A 20,187-nucleotide genomic window follows, 5' to 3' on the forward strand; every position below is an offset into this window, starting at 1 on the left:
GTGCAAGCTGGGCGTCGTCTGCCTAGAGGAGCCAGCAAGGGCTTCACTCTTTCTTCCCCTTTACCTTGTAAGCCTCACAGTCTAGGCACAGAAAACATCGTGTGTTGGTTTTCTAAACTATTTCAAAGCATCATGAAGTTAGTGGCTTAAAACAGCATCAGTTTGTCAGCTCAGTCTACAGGTCAGGGCTGAAGGGCTCGACTGGGTGCTCTGAACAGGGCCTAGAGGCCAAAGTCAAGTTTGTTTGCTGGCTTGCATCTTGTCTGAAGGATCTGGGAGGACTCTGCTGCAGACTTATTCAGGTTGTTGGTTGAATTTGGTTTCGAGCGATTGTAGGACTGAAGACACTGTTTCTTGCCTTGCAATTGGCCAGGTGTTGTTCTCAACTTGAGGCCATTCTCCTCCAGTCCTTGTGTGTGGCCCTCTCTATCATGAAAGCTAGCAGAGGTTCTTCAAATCTTGTGTTTTGAACCACTCCACCTCCAGCCAAAAAAAAATTCTCCACTTTTAAAGAACTTGTGTGAATAAATTGGATCTACCCGGATAACATTTATTTAGATTAACTCAGAGTCAATCAGTTAGTAACCTTAATAATACCTGCAAAATCCCCTCTGCACATAATGTAATGTAGGCATAGCCATGAAGACTCATCACGTAAGCAGTCCCAGGAGTCAGGGCGGGGATCTCAAGGAGCACTGACATCCTAGGTTTCTGCCTGCAGTGGAATGGTATAATAATGTCACAGTGGCATAATAATAAGTTGTTTGCTTTTCTCGCTTTATTTCCAGTGCTAACACTTTGACAGCTTAGTGGCTAAGTATTCGGATTGTGGCGTCAGTCTCCTTGGGGCTTAAAACCCAACTCCTCAACCATGGCTGTGACCTTGGGCAATTTAAAGTCCCTTCTGCTACAATGTTTGTTTTGAATATGCGAATTGTCCCAAAGACATTGCTATATTAGGGAACAATTCAAGCATAAGACAAATTTGCTTACACATAATTTCCTTCTCAAGAAATACCGTACCCAGGAATAAAAACTACCATGTGAGAATACTTAAAACTCACATATCTCAAACAACTGCCTCAGCCCACTGCCTGTATTTTGAGCCATACCCATCCAAGAAGGGTTGTGACTTTCCTTCTGATTTCAGATTACCTTCCTTCACCACTTCACACCTGAGCTGTTACCATTCCAAGGCCACTTCCACAAGTAATCATTAAATCTTTTCCGAGGTGAAGTGTCATATTTATGCAATACTTAAGGTATTTTTTAACCATCTCACATGCTTAAAACTATCCTACTGATTTTATTGGTTTCCTACCTTTACTGAATGTGTCACTGGTAGTTTTTGAATGGGTTGGATTGTATCCCCTGTCCTTAGCTCCAGGGCTTAGAATTGTGACCTTATTTGGAAATATGATCTTTTCAGGGGTAATCAAGTTAAAATGAAGTCATTAGGATGAGCCCTAATCCAACAACACTGGTGTCCTTATTAAAAGGGAAAATCAGGACACAAAGAGACATACTCAGAGGGACGTCTATGTGTAGGCACTCAGGAAGAAATCCACATGAACATGAAAGCAGAGATCAGAGCGAGGCATTTACAACCCAAGAAATGCCAAAGATTGTCAGCCACCCACCAGAAACTAGGTAAGAGGCATGGGACAGAATCTGCCTGGCAGTCCTTGACCTGCCCTGCTGACACCAGTATTTCAGACTTCTAGCCTCCAGATCTGTGGGACCTGATTTGTGGTCCTTTGTGTGGCAGAGAAGCCTGGTGGGCTAGAGTGCATAGGGTCACATAGAGTCGGACGTGACTGAAGAAACTTAGCACTCACACACACTGCGGCAGCCCTAGGAAACTAGTATGTACCCCAGTCCATGTTTTCTCATTAGCTCCGTGGTTTTTACTGCATGATTTTGCACAGCATATGTAATTCTTAGCATAGTGACAGTATAGTAGTTTTAAGGAATGCATATGCTTCCCTTTAGCAGAAATGACTCTACTTAAACGCTGTCCGTTTTCTCTCTTACTAATTGGGTCTTCATGTGATTAGTGTCAGGACTAAATGAGATAGTGCATACAAAGTGTTGAGAATGAAATAAGCCCCAAGAGTGCAAGCTGCCATTCCTGTCGCCATTAGAATGCCTAGTTCAGAACTGAATTTTGAGCGACTGTGAACAACACCATGAGGGTTAAATGGACTCCAAACTCCAAATACTCAGATGTACACCCGGGGCAGATTCATGTCAATGTATGGCAAAACCAATACAATAATGTAAAGTAATTAGCCTCCAATTAAAATAAATAATTTTTTTTAAAAAATCTTCATACAATGGTGCTCAGTATTGCAGACTTATGGAAACAGCCCCTTAGAGAGATCCATGGACTGTGCAAGCGAGAGAATACAGATGCTATCAATCAATACAGGGGTCTCTTCAACACCGTGCAAACGTAGACACTGATAAGAAATGGTGAGAATTTGGAAAAATAGGTCTTTTAAGAGCAGTATCACTATTTTCAAACTTTTTAATCAACTATCATCAGGACAAGTCCGGAGGAAACCCACTCAGTTGGGTGCTGAACTCCTTACTTTTGACACATATTCTAGAAAACCAGCAAAGCCACAGAGAAAGAAGCCAGGTTTCACCTGTAAGAGAAGAACTATGCCCTGAATGGGAAGAAGGCTGAGTCCGTACAAGAGCCAGGAGGACTTCAGGATGGGAGGCCTCTGTGATGAGCCGCGGGTGTGCACATGTGGTATCTGCTCACTGGCTGACTTAGGTAAGTCACTAGATGCCCGGAGAAATAAGACATCCTGGTACCAGAGTTTCCCAGCTGGGGAGACCTTGGAGAGTTTACTTTATTTTCCCAAGCCTTAGTTTCTTTGTCTGAAAAGTGTCCATAATAACAGTTTATATCTGAGGCTGTAAGTTAGCACTAAAGAAAATTAGTAAGACATGCTGTCCAGGCTAAGTGCCCAATAAAAGATAGGTCCACATGTGTGCCTTCTCCATATCTGCCTTGAACCACTTTTCCACTGGCAGAGCTCTTCCTGTGCCAACTGGAAAGCAGGATGTGGCCATCTGTAGGAGAGGGATACAAGGATCTGACTGATGCCTGGGACTTTATTGTCCCGCGTTCTTGATGATTAGCTAAGATCCTCTGATGGGCTTCATAGGTGGCATCAGTGGTAAAGAACCCGCCTGCCAGTGCAGGAGACTTAAGAGATGCAGGTTCAATCCCTGGGTTGGGAAGATCTCCTGGAGGAGGGCATGGCAACCTACTCCAGTATTCTTGCCTGGAGAATTCCATGGACAGAGGAGCCTGGTGGGCTACATTCCATAGGGTCACAAAGAGGCAGATGCAACTGAAGTGACTTAATATACACACACACACACTCAAGATCATCTTGTGTGCAACTTGTTTTTCAGGGTCTTCTGCTGTCCCATGCTCACCTCAAACAGTGCTGAGACTGAAATTTGAATTCAAATCTGCCTGGTAGTCCCAAAGTACTTTGAAAAGTCAGGGCTGCTTTTATCTGAAGAAATCCTAACCAAGGTTGGAATGTTTAGTAACAGACTTTCCCTGAAGGTTCGGGATGATGGAGGGGGCTTGAAGAAGCAGAACAAAAGATGAGATATCCCTACCATAAAAATCATGCTCCTTCCTTTGCCTTCCACCATGAGATGCTTGCTAGTCATGCCCCAGCCCCACGCATCTTTACTTCCCAGCCTGCTTCCTGTCATTTCCTCTCCCTATCACTCTGCCTCTCCTCTCGTCCTTCCCCCCGCCACCTGTTTGTAAATGCCCAAATGCCTGTTTCTTTCTTACCAGAAAGCTTTAGTGTGTCATAGCCCATGCCCCCAACAAGTCTCATTCTAGGCATATTTAAAATTCCATTAATGGCTGGTTAAATTGGAGCCTGCCCCCATACAATCTGAGCAGAAAGCTTACATGAAACACAAGTCAAATCATGTCATTGTTGTGCTCAGATCCGTCCAGTGATTTCTCATTGCGGCATAAAGTCAAATGTCTTCTGCATCCCTACATGACCCCCACAATGCACAGCTCCAGGCCCCAGGTCACACCTTCCCCTCCACGCTCTCTGAGCCAGCCATGCTGGCTTTCCTAGCCTTCTCTTCCTAGGACGGGTTTGCTCCAGGTTCAGAGTCCCATAAACTTGCTGTTACTCTGGATTTCCTATTTCTTTCTCATATTATTTGTATCTCTATCGTGAGATAAATGATGAGCCCCTCAAAAAAAAATGTTATATCCGTGGTCTCATCCTGGGAATCTGTGAATGTTACCTTATATGGAAAAAGATGTGTTTTGGTCCAGGATCTTGAACAGAAGAGTCTATCCTGGATTATCTGGGTGGGTCCTACATGCTTCATAAATACCCTTATAAAGGAGAGGCAGAGGGAAATTATACGCATGTGAAAGAGGAGGTGACATGGCCATGAGACTGGCGATAGCCACCAGGATGGACTCCTGTCTAGAGCTTTGAGAGGGAGGGCGAGTCTGCCAACACTCTGATTTTAGGTTCTGATTTCAGATCTGTGTGAGAGAGAATACATTTCTAGGGTTTGAAGCCACCCATTTTGTGGTAATTTGTTACAGCAGACCCAGTAAACTTGCACAGTCTTTTCTTGGGTGTAATATAACTCAAAAAGATGTCCTATGGCCACCCCACATAACATAGCCCTCTCTGCCTGCGTGTGGGTGGGCACCTGTGTGAATGCACCTGTACACACATACACACCCCCCACCATCACCATACTTTCTCTCCATTACAGCTGCTGTTTAAGTGTTTTTCATAGCGTTTTTGTACAAAGCATGTAGCACTTGTTGATGTAAGATATACTTTCCAGTTTATTATTGTCTGTCTGCTCCTCTGTAATCTCCATAAGGGTGGGGACTTTATTAACTGATGTGTTTACAAAGCCTACAAAAGTACCTCACTCGAAGTGAAATCTCTCCAAATAATGATTGAATAAGTGAATGGAGGATTTTGCCTTTAATTGCATAAAGAACCAGAAGAAGCTCTCAAATTATAATTTATATTTTAACACCTCATAGCAAACCTCACCCCATCTCTATAACCACAAAATTAGCGATGAATATGTTTACTGCTATCCAAAGCAAATCTCTAGCAGTCAGACAATGTGTGTGTGTGCATGTGTGTGTTGAAAGGGAGGTGTGAGGAAAAGAAGGACAAAGTGTTTTTTCAGTGACATCTTTATTGAACAGTGCCAAGCTCACATGCGCTGGGCTTAGGAGGAGAGAGAGCCGCTCGCTGCTTTCCGCCTCTTCACACCTGCCAGGCTGTTCTTGTCATTTTGCAATTTGCCCAGCAGGTTTGGAAGATGGTTGCATAGTCTTACCTTGTCACAGCTCAAAAGTGACATGCTATTTTCCTGTGTACCAATTTTCTACCCTAGGAGCCTTTATAAGCAGTGGATTAAGTGGGGAGAAAGCAATTTCTATTTAAATGCTGAGACTTGTTAGTCAAATAGGGCACAACTGAGATTTTCACTTTAAAGCACACTTTAAGGGAGCGACGGATCAGATCACAAGTTACTTAAGTGATTAATTTCCTGGCTTTGTTCCTTCACCAGTGTTTCTTTTAGCACATTTTGAAAATCTCAGGCAAACCGCGATCTTAGTTTGGGAAGACTTGGTAATATTTGGAATGCCAAGTCGTCTGTCTTCCCCTTCTTCTCAATTCATAGTTCTGGTCTGGGTCATAGTTCTTCCAAGACACCTCTGGGGTGTTCCAGGAGTGTAAATTAAGTGCCTACTGGCGTTATGCCTCCTGGTGTTTCATTCTGGGGATGCAAGGGTTGATTAAACTCAGTTTCCATTTGCCAGAGGGCTCTGGTTCTCCTGGAAAAGCCAGACATTTAGACAAATCACTACAACAATGTAACGAGTCCATAGGACTCAGCTTGGGTAGAAATTCGGCAGGCAGAATATAAAGAGAAGGATGTAATTGAAAGAGAGTCTACGAAATTGAGGAAAGTGTTTGTTCCATTTGATAAACTGCATAGAGTTCTGCATGGCTGGGGCGAAATTGCTCAGAAGGGGTGGGGGTGGGAGTGGTGCTGACTGGCAACAGAGGACCAGGGATCCTGCCTGCTGAGCCATTTGCACTCTCCCCTGAGGGTGTTACGTGGTGAGTGACTTAATCATTTCACCTATCGCAGTATAAGGAAGACAGATGAGTGAGACAAGAACAGAGGTGAGCAAAGCAAGGTTTCAGAAAGAAGAGCCGAAACGCAAAGAAACCGATGATAAACACAGACGGTTCAAAGGCCATTAAGGAAGATGCAACAGGGCTTAGAGACCAAGCAAATATGGAAAATGAGAGTACGGAAGGGGTCTATGGTGGGTCCTGGGATCCTATGGTTAGATGCCATTCAACTTTTCCAGTGATCATTGCAGTTGATACAGTAGGAGAGATGTCTCAGAGCCAGTCGGTGAGCATCACCTAGGGAACGAAATTGTTTGGACACAGTACTTCCTGTCAGGCTGTGGGACACACTTGCATTACATAAGCAAACTATAGCACAGAGAGAACTTCAGTGCAATAATCTAACTTCCGTTCAGTCAGTTCAGTCGCTCAGTTGTGTCTGACTCTTTGCGACCCCGTGAATCACAGCACGCCAGGCCTCCCCTGGCATATATCTAGCAAACCACATGATCATTATTCAGTAGCAGTAAACAGTTGTTTAATGATAGTTCTTGATATTTTATTTCTGAAGTGTTTGCCAGTATCTTTGCCATCACCTAGAAAGAGAGACTGGCTTCCCTGGTGGCTCAGTTGGTAAAGAGTCTGCCCGCAACGTAGGAAATCCAGGTTCAATCCCTGGGTCAGGAAGATCCCCTGGAGAAGGCATTGGCGATCCACTCCAGTATTCTTGCCTGGAAAATCCCATGGGCAGAAGAGCTTGGCAGGCTACAGTCCATTGGGTCACAAGAGTCAGACAAAACTTAGAGACTAAACCACAGAGGGAGAGAAGGTCCTGGGAGGCAGAACGGTAACAAAGCATTAGTAATCTTGATACTCTTCATTTCACCAAGCCCAGCTGTCCACCTGAAGCCTTTGCCCCAGTCTCATTCTCAGTTGCAAAACTTAGGGGTTTTATTATCACTTACTGGTCAACCTGTCAGCTGGGACTCCCTGACCAGCTGTTGTTTAGAGTCTATCTGGGTCTTCCTGGATTAAGAATGCAGATTCTTGAGAAAGGGCTCTGCACCACTGTCTTCTCATCAGAACCCCTCCCTCCCCACGTCTCCTTCATCAAAATGGAAAGGACTTACCATCACAAATGAATGCGTCCCTTCTCATCTCCCAGAGCTGGAGCACATGCCCCAAAACTCGCCTGCTCATCAGCTTACTCTAACCAGTTAGATATCCATTGCTCTCTAAACCTTTACTATGGGGACCCCTAGTGTTGCCAGAGTTAGGGACCTCTCAGCAATTCACAATCTGATGAAACCATTCTAACCTGGAGCTATATGTTGGTGATATTCAAAATGAGGTCCATGGATCTATGTGAGTCCTCAACAGTGAGTGCTTAGAAAATTTTAGCCTTGTCATTGCTGCAACCTCCAACATGTTCAGTATATATATCTCATGGACTGGGACACAGACCAGTGTAAAATGGTGTCAAATTTGTGTGATAAATTGTATATCTCTTGAGCTGAGGGATTAGGTCAGTGGAAGATTTGGATGCAAAAATAACTGACTGATGACCATACCTAGTCTAAAAAGTACTGGCTGATTGGCTATTTGCATCAAAACATTTTGGAACACCAATTAAAAATGCAGATTCTGGACCAACCCAGAGACTTAATGTCATACTCTCTGAAGGTAGGGTTTTGAGATCTATATTTTAAACAAGCAACCTAGTGGTTCCTTCATACTAAAGTTTGGAAAGCACCACAATCACTTATCAGTTGGTTATGCTGATTAAAATACAGTTTTGAAAGACTCCATTCTCACGTCAGCCAGTTACTGTCCTTGGGGATAGAGCCTGTATTCAGCACCAAGGAGTACCTCTGGGCATCCATCTGCAACACTGGAAAAATGCACCAAAATCCATATTCCAGTGCAGTCATATCATAGTTATGTACAAAAAGCAATTCATTGAAGAGAGTATGTATATATAAACAGTAACGTGTGTGGTCGCCCTCTGGCCACCAAATTTGTAGATCCTACTTTTTCTAATACCATTCTCAGAAACATACATTGAGAGGGAAACACGGAAAAGGTGAGAGAAACCAGGCATCTAGGGCCAAGTAGTAAAGGGGAAAATGATGGATTATACAGCCAACCATACATGAGCATGCCACGAGAGCACTGCATAGGGCTTAACATTCACGGCATCATTCATCATAAATGAATAGACAGATTATGTTCACTTTGCTGTCATTCAGTCACTCAAGTTGCGTCTGATTCTTTGTGACCGCATGGACAACAGCAAGTCACACTCCTCGGTTCTCTACTGCCTCCTGGGGTTGGCTTAATTTCATGTCCATCGAGTCGGTGACACTATCTAACCATATCATCCTCTGCCACCTCCTTCTCCTTTTGCCTTCAATCTTTCCCAGCATCGGGGTCTTTTCCAATGAGTTGGCTCTTCATATCTAGTGGCCAAATTATTGAAGCTTCAGCTTCAGCAACATTCATTCTTCCAATGAATATTCAGGGTTGGCTTCCTTTAAAATTGATAGTTTTGATCTCTTTCCTGTCCAAAGGACTCTGAAGAGTCTTCTCTAGCCCTACAATTAGAGTCAATTCTTTGGCACTCAGACTTCTTTGTTGTCCAACTCTCACATCCGTACATGACTACTGGAAAAAAAACATAATTTTGATTATACAGACATTTGGCAGCAAAATGATGTCTCTGCTTTTTTTAATATACTGTCTAGGTTTGCCATAGCTTTCCTTCCAAAGAGCAAATATCTTTTAATTTCATGGCTGCAGTCACCATCCACAGTGATTTTGAAGCCCAAGAAAGCAAAATTTGTCACTGTCTCCAATTTTCCCCCTTCTATTTGCTATGAATGATGGGACTGCATGTCATGATCTTCATTTTTTTACTGTTGAGTTTCAAGCTAACTTTTTCATGCTCCTCTTTCATTCTCATCTAGAGATTCTTCAGCTCCTCTTCACTTTCTGCCATTAGAGTGGTATCATCTGAATATCTGAGGTTCTTAATATTTCTCCTGGCAATCTTGATTCCAGCTTGTGATTCATCCAGCCTGGCATTTTGCATGAAGTACTCTGCATTTAAGTTAAATAAGCAGGGTGATAGTATACAGCCTTGTTGTATACTCCTTTCCCAATTTTGAACCAGTTAGCTGTTCCAAGTCTGGTTCCACAGCTAAGCATTGTTTCCACTTTGGCCCAGCAGCTTTATTCTTTATAGCACTATTAGCAGTTGCCCTCTGCACTTCCAAGTAGAATATTGGACATCTTCTGATCTGGGGGGCTCATTTTTCAGTGTTGTCATACCTTTTGGACTTTTCATACTGTTCATGGGGTTCCTCTGGCAAGAACACTGGAGTGAGTTGCCATTTCCCCCTCCAGGGGACCACGTTTTAGAAGAAAACTCTTCACTATGACCTGTCTTGGGTGGTCCTGCTCAGCATGATTCATAGCTTCATTGAGTTACTCAAGCCCCTTCACCATGACAAGTCTATAATCCATGAAGGGGTATGTCCATTTACCTTCCGCTTATATTTAATAAATTAAATTTTAAAACAGTGTGGCATAAATGGTTAAGTTGTTTAAATTATTGAATTCATAAATTTTATTCATCTGAGGAGTCCACAAATATTGGATCTCTTATTCCTTGACAGAGTTATATAAAGAGGTGACTCTCCAACACAGACACGCTTTAGAATTCCCTGGGGAGCTTCTGAAAGCCACAGATGCTTAAGGTCATCCTGGTCAACCTCAGACCCTGAGAAATGCTCAGAGAAATTGTGTTTTCAGTTCCCCACATGATTTTGGCATGGAGGATGCTTTGGGGAATTGTTGATTTAACAACACTAGTACCTGTATATTGTAACCTGAAAATGAACATCCTAAGGAGAAAAAAAAGCAGAGACATTACTTTGCCAACCAAGGTCCATCTAGTCAAGGCTATGGTTTTTCCAGTGGTCATGTATGGATGTGAGAGTTGGACTGTGAAGAAAGCTTATCGCTGAAGAATTGATGCTTTTGAACTGTGGTATTGGAGAAGACTCTTGAGAGTCCCTTGGACTGCAAGGAAATCCAACCAGTCCATTCTAAAGGAGATCAATCCTGGGTGTTCATTGGAGGGACTGATGCTAAAGCTGAAACTCCAATACTTTGGCCACTTCATGCAAAGAGTTGACTCACTGGAAAAGACTCTGATGCTGGGAAAGATTGGGGGTGGGAGGAGAAGGGGATGACAGAGAATGAGATGGCTGGATGGCATCACCGACTCGATGGACATGAGTTTGAGTGAACTCCGGGAGTTGGTGATGGACAGGGAGGCCTGGCGTGCTGTGATTCATGGGGTCGCGGAGAGTCGGACACGACTGAGCGACTGAGCTGAACTGAACTGAAGGAGAAAATTGGGTCTAGGTTCAGGCAAATTAAGGCTCTAAGAAACACACATACTTGAAAATTAAATTTTTCATAACAGTATACAGCCAAATATGTAAAAAGGCATTTGCCATGTAATAGTTAACAATTTGGGCCCCTTAATACAGGCTTTATGTTGATGATCTGAGACTGTGCCCACTGGAATATCTGTAAAATAAGAATGTGCCAGTTTTAGTCACCTTTGTAAAGTCAATCAGCACTGGAGGAGGCAAGGCAGCTCAGGTCATGAGTGACTTGAACAAGACTCTTGCCTCTTGAGCTGTACATCCCAGCGTGGAGTTGCCCAAGCCTGAAGTTCTGCAGGCTGCCCCCCTGCCTGGCAGAATAGGGAGGAGCAAAGCTGAACAGCGTCAAGGTACACAAGCCGGTCAGTGGCAGTTCCTGGGTATCAAGTCTAGACTGAGCTAAAGCCAAAAGCACTGCAGAAAAGAGCAGCTTCCCTGGACCCTGCTGCTGGCGGAAGGCTGAGGTGCGGTGTGCAATGAGCGGGAGGGGGCTCCTTCACTGGCTGGTCCTTAGCAGCGCCAGCAGGGCCCCCGCTGAGAGGTGGATAGCAGGGCTCTGGCTGGTCTCCCCCCAGGGTTCAGTCCTTCCAAGAGATGAAAGCAATGTCTATCCCTGAATTGTCTTGTGGATATAGGACACGCTGAAAGAGAATACAGTTTAATTCAACGGGCACAATCAGGTGGATGCTACATTCCAAATCCGTGTCCCAGGCTGATGATACAGAAATGAAATAAACAGCTTCTGTTCTCAAAGACTCCACAGTCTAGAGGGAGAGGCAGGCATGGAAGCAGCTGCCTAAAATAAAACAAGAGCTAGAGGATGGGTATGCACAAAGTTGTGCAATGTACCCAGGAAGCAGCAGCTCATTCTGCCTGGTCACCAGGGAAATTTGTGAAAGGAAAGTAATAACTGAACTGGATTGTCAAGGAAATGTGGGAATTTATCAGGTACATGAAGGGGACAGGGAAATAGGGGTAGAGAGAAGGGATATTCTCGGCAGAGGAAATGGATCAGCTGTTCATGGTGTGCTCAGCAAATGTAAATATCCTCTGTGTCTGCAACATAAAATAATGTTCCATGGTGGAAAAGACTGTTGAGATCCTCAGATGAGAGCCCTACTGCTCTGAGGATGCCCTGTGTCTTCTTCCTGGCTCAAGTAGAATGAAAGGACTGACATTGAAAGGGAATTTATAAATTTAAGCTTTACTACAACCCATAGTAAAATATGAATTTCATACACACATGCTCACATAGGAAATAACATCTGTCAATACTTGCCATTATGAAGTATAAGACATTATAGGACTTCCCTTGTGGTCTAGTGGTTAAAAATCTGCCTGCTTATGCAGGATACATGGATTCAATTCCTGATCCAGGAAGATCCTGCACGACCCGCGGCAACTAAACCAGTGCACCACAACTACTGAGCCTCTGCTCTAGACCCCACGAGGCACAGTTACTGAAAACTGAGATGCAACTACTGAATCCTGCATGCCCTGGAGCCCATGCTCTGCAACGAGAGAAGCCAACACAAGGAGAAGCCCACAAACCGCAACCAGAGAGTCGCCCCCTCTGGCTGCCACTAGACAGAGTCTGCACAGCAATGAAGACCCAAGACAGCAAAAATATAAAAATAAACAAGCACTTTTAAAAACCTCAGTTCAGTTCAGTTCAGTGGCTCTGTCATGTCTGACTCTTTGTGACCCCATGGACTGCAGCATACTAGGCTTCCCTGTCCATCACCAACTCCCGAAGCTTGCTCAAATTCATGTCCATCTAGTCAGTGATGCCATCCAACTATCTCATCCTCTGTAGCCCCATTCTCCTTCTTCCTTCGATCTTTCCCAGCATCAGGGTCTTTACCAATGAGTCAGTTCTTCCCATCAGGTGGCCAAACTATTGGAGCCTCACCTTCAGCATCAGTCCTTCAAAGAATATTCAGGTTTGATTTCCTTTAGGACTGACTGGTTGGATCTCCTTGCAGTCCGAGGGACTCTCAAGAGTCTTCTGTAAAACCACAGTTCAAAAGCATCAATTCTTAGGTGCCCAGCTTTCTTTATAGTCCAACATCCATACATGACTACTGGAAAAACCATAGCTTTGACAAGACAGACCTTTGTTGGCAAAGTAATGAGTCTGCTTTTTAATACCCTGTCTAGCTGGGTCATAGCCTTTCTTCCAAGGAGCAAGCATCTTTTAATTTCATGGCTGCAATCATCATCTGCAATGATTTTGGAGCCGAAAAAAATAAAATCTCTCACTGTTTCCATTGTTTCCCCATCTACTTGTCATGAAGTGATGGGACCAGATGCCATGATCTTTTTTTTGAATGTTGAGTTTTAAGCCAACTTTTTCACTCTCCTCTTTCACTTTCATCAAGAGGCTGTTTAGTTCTTGTTCACTTTCTGCCACAAGAGTGGTGTCGTCTGCATATCTGAGGTTATTGGTATTTCTCCCGGCAATCTTGATTCCAGTTTGTGCTTCATCTAGCCTGGCATTTTGCATGATGTACTCTGCATGTAAGTTAAATAAGAAGTGTGACAAGTACAGCCTTGGCATACTCCTTTTCAATTTGGAACCAGTCCATTGTTCCTTGTCCAGTTCTGTTTCTTCTGGACCTGCACACAGATTTCTTAGGAGGCAGGTAAAGTGGTCTGGCATTCCAATGTCTTGAAGAATTTTCCACAATTTATTGTGATCTACACAGTCAAAGGCTTTGGCATAATCACTAAAGCAGAAGTAGATGTTTTTCTTGGATTTTCTTGCTTTTTTGATGATCCAGTCAATGTTGGCAATTTGACCTCTGGTTCTTGTGCCTTTTCTAAATCCAGCTTGAATATCTGGAAGTTCATGGTTCACATACTGTCAAAGCCTGACTTGAGAATTTTGAGTATTACTTTACTAGCATGTAAGATGAGTGCAATTGTGTGGCAGTTTGAACATTCTTTGGCATTGCCCTTCTTCGGGATTGGAATGAAAACTGACCTTTTTCAGTCCTGTGGCCACTGCTGAGTTTTCCAAATTTGCTGGCATATTGAGTGCAGCACTTTAACATGTGCCGAGGCATATGGCAAATCTCTGTATCTTCCAACATTGCTATGAACCTTAAATTGTTCTAAAAATAGTCTTTTTTAAAAAGGAAATAGAATAAAAAAGAAACTATTGCCTTTTATAAAAAAAAAAACCTACTTACTAAAAAATAAAGACATAATAGTTTCTTTTATATGTTATTTCCTCTTTAAAATGGCTATTTCTAGAGCAATTAAGGTTCACGGCAATGTTGGAATAGACAGAGTTTTGCCATATGCCTCGACACCTGCATGGCTCCGCCATTATTGAATCCTCCATCAGACTGGTACATTAGTTAAAACTGACACTTCTTTATGACCCAAAGTCCATAGTTTGCATTACAGTTCACTCCTGGTGTTGTGCATTCTATGTGTTTTGCAAAAAAGATAATTTGTATCAATCACCATGGTATAATACAGAGAACTTTCACTGCCCTAAAGATCCTCTGTGCTCTGCCTATTTCATTCCCTCCTTTCCATAAATTCTGGCAACTACTGATCCTTATACATAATTTTGCCTGTTCCAGACTATCTTGTGGTTGCAATCATGCAGTATACAGCCTTTTCAGGTTGACTTTTTAACTTAGTAATACACATCTAAATTCTTCCATGTCTTTTCATGGTTTTATAGACCTTATTTCTTTTAAAAACTCAGTGACTTCCCTTGTTGGTATGTACCTCAGTTTAGCCATTCACTTACTGAAAAACATCTTGGTTGCTTCCCAATTTTGGCAACTATAAGTAAAACTGTTATAAACATCCATATGCATAAATTTTCATTTGATTTGAGTAAATACCAAGGAGCACAATCGCTGGATTGAATGGTGAAAGTATGTTTAGCTTTCTAAGAAACTGCCAAATTGTCTTCCAAAGTGGCTGCACCATTTTGCATTCTGTCTACAATGAATGGGAACTCATGCAACAAGTTGACTCACTGGAAAAGACTCTGATGCTGGGAAAGGTTGGGGGCGGGAGGAGAAGGGGACGACAGAGAATGAGATGGCTGGATGGCATCACCAACTCTGTGGACATGAGTTTGAGTGAACTCCGGGAGTTGGTGATGGACAGGGAGGCCTGGCGTGCTGTGATTCATGGGGTCGCGGAGAGTCGGACACAACTGAGCGACTGAACTGAACTGAACTGAACTGAACTGAACAGGGGTCCTAACTGGACATCCTAACTAGATCGTGGCACCTGGTCCCATCACTTCATGGGAAATAGATGGGGAAACAGTGGAAACAGTGTCAGACTTTATTTTTTTGGGCTCCAAAATCACTGTGGATGCTGATTGCAGCCATGAAATTAAAAGACGCTTACTCCTTGGAAGGAAAGTTATGACCAACCTGGATAGCATATTCAAAAGCAGAGACATTACTTTGCCAACAAAGGTCCATCTAGTCAAGGCTATGGTTTTTCCAGTGGTCATGTATGGATGTGAGAGTTGAACTGTGAAGAAAGCTGATCGCCGAAGAACTGATGCTTTTGAACTGTGGTGCTGGAGAAGACTCTTGAGAGTCCCTTGGACTGCAAGGAGATTCAACCAGTCCATTCGAAAGGAGATCAGTCCTGGGTGTTCATTGGAAGGACTGATGCTAAAGCTGAAGCTCCAATACTTTGGCCACCTCATGCGAAGAGTTGACTCACTGGAAAAGACTCTGATGCTGGGAAGGATTGGGGGTGGTAGGAGAAGGGGACGACAGAGAATGAGATGGCTAGATGGCATCACCGACTCGATGGAGGTGAGTTTGAGTGAATTCCGGGAGTTGGTGATAGACAGGGAGGCCTGGCATGCTGTGATTCATGGGGTCACAAAGAGTCGGACACGACTGACTGACTGAACAGGGGTGTGGTAGTATCTCACTGCTGCTTTAATTTGCATTTTCCTGGTTACACATGATATGGAAGCTTGTGAACTGATTTAACTGCTAGATAATCATGATGCCATATTAATCAGTGGATTCATCTTTTAGCAGCTTGGATTGATGATTTGAATCTTAAATCTCAGTTTCTGATTCCAGAACAGTTATAAATCTGTCATAGGATTTTGGAAAGCCTTTTCCTTTTCTGCACCTGTTTTCTCATCTTCTCATCTAGGATTTGTTTCTTCCTCAAAAATTTCATCTTGAAGTCTATCCAATCCTACCAAATCCTCCGTCTGGACTTTGATGAGGAATAAATAGAAAATTCAAGGGAGAACAATTGAGAATTTATGAAGTGAAATATAAGTGGTTATTATTGGGCAATCTCTTACTTGAGTGACTGAAGCAGTGGGCATTCATCTATTGGAGAGAGATGGAGCTGAGAAATTTTTACCCAACTGTAAACTTAAATACCCACTTCACTTTCTTGCTGTGCTCAGGAGCATCACATGAAACTGATTTTGCATGTGTCTCAAGCCTTGTTCCAAAGAATATAACCTCAAGAAAATCCAAGTGCAAAGTTCTCCTTTTCTTCAATGTCAGAGATCAAATTTGGGAGGCCTTGGTTTCCTCCCACCTCTGAAGCCTTGACAGAAGGCAACTCAGCTGCTGAAAAGACCTTGGAGCCCAGGCACTAGCTTCTCTGAGAGTGAAATAGGGAAACCACACCTAAGAGACCAACTCTGAGAGATCGGAAGACCTAGTGAGGACTCAGGATGCCCAAGAACTCAAAACATGAGTGGAGATGGGATTCTGCCCCTCCCAGCTTGGGGCTTGCAAAGTTTATCAGAAGAGCTCTACCCACATTCCCAAAAGAAGGCAAATGGCTAACCACAACTTTTTTTTTAATTCTCATTGGTTTTTAGAGTCACAAAAGTGAATTTCCCAGGACAGGTCATGTAAGGCAGTACCTGGATGAGCGCAGGGAAATTATTCATTGCTTGCTCCCGTGTTCCACAGCTTCAGTGTATAGCTCTGTTTTCTCTGTTTTTAAGAGATTGCATTACTTTGCTAGCATGTGAGATGAGTGAAACTGTGCAGTAGTTGAGCAGAGGATGAGATGTTTGGATGGTATCACCAACTCGATGGACATGAGTTTCAGCAAGCTTCGGGAGTTGGTGTTGGACAGGGAAGCCTGGCGTGCTGCAGTCCATGGGGTCACAAAGAGTCGGACACGACTGAGCAACTTAACTGAACTGAAGAGGTTGCATGTAAGGAGCTTGCTGGGAAACTTTTATGCTACAGTCAAAATTGTTTAATATCAGACCCCAAAAGAGCTTACTAGTGTTGTACCTCATCTAGAATCTGAGCTAGTTACCTGGGGAAATGACTCCACCTCACCCAAATATGCCATTGAATTGTGACACCAGCTAACTCCTACTCTTTCCCAAAGAGCTGGCCGAAGTGGTGGCTCCTTTCAATACTGTCTCTGACATTATCAGCCACCTTCAAATAGATGGGCTGCAACTGTACAACCACAGCCCTTTGATGAGATAATCAGATCACTGTATCATCCTAGACGGCAACAGGGACTTCTTTTCTTGAACTCTTTTTTCCTCATTTAATCCTTTACCAAAAAAATTCTCTTGTTTAATAAATGCTTGTATCATGCTTACTATGTGAGAAAGTTAGATGGCTATATCCCCCGACAATCTTATGAGAATAATACTATTGATGCACCATCTAAATTTACAGACAAAGAAAACTGAGTCATAGAAGTTAAATAACTTCATAACCCAGCCAGGAAAGGGCAGGCTGCCATTTAAACCCAATTCCAAAGTCCTGAACAATGACTGAAAATCCTAATTTTTCTGGAGGTAATGAGAACCTTCAAAGCACTAGTATTAGGATTAGGGAAAAGTTCATGTATGTATAAGAAAGTACATGAAGCAAAAGCAAAGAACTGAAATTTTGAGATGTCATCTTCATGTATAAGCTAAATCCGTTACTCAATATCTTTTTGAATTCCTTCAACAAATAGCTCTCAGATAAATAAGAGCAAAGAGTCGGACACAACTGAGCGACTGAACTGAACTGAACTGAAATAAGAACAATTTTGTATGCCATTTTCTTCCCTTGGGAGGGGTTCATGGATCTTGGTTAAGGTTCCATTTTCCCCTGGGGTTTGTGAACAGGATCCTTAATGACTAACATTTGGTTAATCATTAATAGAATGGTTAATATATAGGCCTTGGAATCCAAATAATTTGGGTAAAAGTCCCAGCTTTGCTAGTTGTATGGCCTCAGGCAATTTACTTACCATCTCTGAGCCTCAGATTGCTGGTTTACAAGATGTGAGCAATCATTGTACTGGTCATGATGGATGCTGGAGTGAGAAGTTTATGCTGGGGTGACAAGCATCTTGCGTTTTTCAGTCACTCAACACAATAGAGGTGTATTTTTCACTCAAACTCGTGCTTAGTACCCACCAGCAGAGGGGACTTGATCTTCCTGGTTACTCAGCAGTCCAGGAGGGTGGAGACTCAACCCAGACCAAGGTTTCTCCACCACAGAACTGTTGACATTTGGGGCTGGATATTTCTTCGTTGTGGGAAGTTGCTATCTTCATTGTATAATATTCAACAGCCTTCACAAACTGGATGTCGATAGTGGCACCCCTCCACTCCCAATTATAGCAATCAAAGCTATCTGTAGACATGGTCAAATGTTCCCTTGGAACAAAATTACCACCAACTGAGAAGTGTTTTCAAATGATCTAGAAATGCACTTAAAAGGAAAGATTGAGGCTTAAACACTGACAATTAAATGTTTCTCCATGAAAATGACATACTTTTCCTTCTGTTTGTTTGACTAGAGTTAGTCATGTGGCCATACTTAACTTCAAGGAGGTGGGAAGTATAATTCGATCATGTCAATTCTGTCCTGAGAAAGGGAGAGATCAGGAATATCTGTCAACACTCCTAATAAATAACCAACTGGGATCATTGAAAGGGTTAAATGAAATAATGAATATGAGGTGTTTGACACAGTGCCTGGCTAATTAGAAGGGCTCACCGCTTAGAGACTGTTCATATTAGAATACAAAGGCAGGTAGTTCAACCAACAGCCCCTTTATAAGAATTCAGAATTTCTATGTCACGTGTTTGAACTTTCCTTTATCTAAGGGCCAGTGCATGCTTAGTTGCTCAGTCATGTCCAACTCTTTGTGATTCTGTGGACTGTAGCCCACCAGGTGTCTCTGTCCCTGGAATTATCCAGGCCAGAATGCTGGAGTGGGTAGCAATTCCCTTATCCAAGGGATCTTCCCAACCCAGGGATGGAACCTGGGTCTCCTGCATTGCAGGCAGACTCTTTTCTGTCTGAGTCACCAAGGAAGTCCAAAGGCTAGTAGAGGTTGGTTAGTTTGTGGTGCTTGTTTTCAAGGAGTACTCCTATTAACAATATTGTTGGCCAATTGAAATTTCCTATTATTAAAACAAGCAAACAAATAAAAAATGCTTGGCTGACCCTGCCAGGCTTCAACTACAGGTTGAGATTGTCTCTAACTGTCATGTGCTAACCACTTGGGCTTCTTTCCTAAACATCGTATACCGTCCTTCCTATCTCAGGGTCTTTGCATTTATTATTCCTTTTGTCTAGAATGCTTCCCCCCATCCATCTAGTTAATTTTACTTTTTTTTCACTTTCCAGGGAAGCCTTTGTGATTTTTCAGGCTAGGCGTTCCTTCCTCTGCTCCCATTCTAAGCGCTCATCGCCCTGAAGACTTTTCTTCATCACCCAGTCTGTGATTATGTTTCCCCATGGGATTAGCTGATTAAAATCTGTCTCCCCTACTGGCTTGTGTCTTTCTCTCTTTTGTTCACTTTATAACTCCAGAGCCTAGTGTGTGGTATAACAGAGACACTCGATAAATCTATGCTGAATTAATGAAGGCCAAGAATAAAATTTGGATCCACTGACACTCTTTCCTTCAAACCGTGCTGCAGGCAACAAAGTACCGGCCCCAATAGATTCCTCAGGGAAGGAACGGGGAAAGAAGTGCCTGCCTAAAATGTCATTCCTCACCTGCTTCAAGGACACTTCTAGCAGGGGGTATGTCACCTGCACACACACTGCCCGAGTGGCCTGCCACTTAGCGTCTGTGTTTTCAGAGAAAGCAGAGAGCTCCCAGTTCCTGGTTGGGAACCATGGTGAGGAATACAAACAGAGCTGAGCAACTTCCCCCTGGAGTCTGGAGGACCAGCCTTCGGGCCCCTGGGCGCTGACCCTGGCCATCCTGAGCACTTGGGGTAAGTCTTCCCTACTTTCCCAGGATTAGGGGTTGGCCCCTGGTCTCCTTTGTCAGCCCACACACCCTGCCCCTTGGCATTCTTGCTGCTGGCCTTTTGAACTGGAATAAGCATCCATTTTCTTCCTTGCCGTGACTTGGAGGGGACCCAAATCCCTGTGCTCCTGGCTCTTTGCCTGTCTTCACCACCACATTCTCCACTTCCACCAGTGGTTTCTCTCTGGTTAACTGCACCCCGATCTACAAAAACCTGGTGAGCTGCTTTCCTAAGTCTCTGCCAGGCATAGATCCATCAG

At 43.3% G+C, this 20,187-nt stretch overlaps 1 long non-coding RNA gene across 2 annotated transcripts in view; it reads left to right on the plus strand.

Annotated features, from left to right (window-relative positions):
• LOC148774630 (uncharacterized) overlaps nucleotides 1-19,428 on the plus strand; it is a 50,310-nt gene extending 30,882 nt beyond the window's left edge. Inside the window, exons 2-3 of one of the 2 annotated variants that reach the window (XR_016035439.1) lie at nucleotides 2,613-2,785; nucleotides 19,294-19,428. This is a non-coding gene — a long non-coding RNA (uncharacterized LOC148774630). Of the gene's footprint in view, nucleotides 1-2,612; nucleotides 2,786-3,435; nucleotides 3,642-19,293 lie in introns of those variants that run through there. The other variant, XR_016035441.1, reaches the window with a different exon arrangement.
• Nucleotides 19,429-20,187: the final 759 nt, after the last annotated feature.

The sequence above is a fragment of the Moschus berezovskii genome, chromosome 20 (assembly GCF_049115385.1).
Source record: "Moschus berezovskii isolate FMDL1 chromosome 20, NW_MosBer_1.0, whole genome shotgun sequence".
Classification (NCBI taxonomy): domain Eukaryota; kingdom Metazoa; phylum Chordata; class Mammalia; order Artiodactyla; family Moschidae; genus Moschus; species Moschus berezovskii.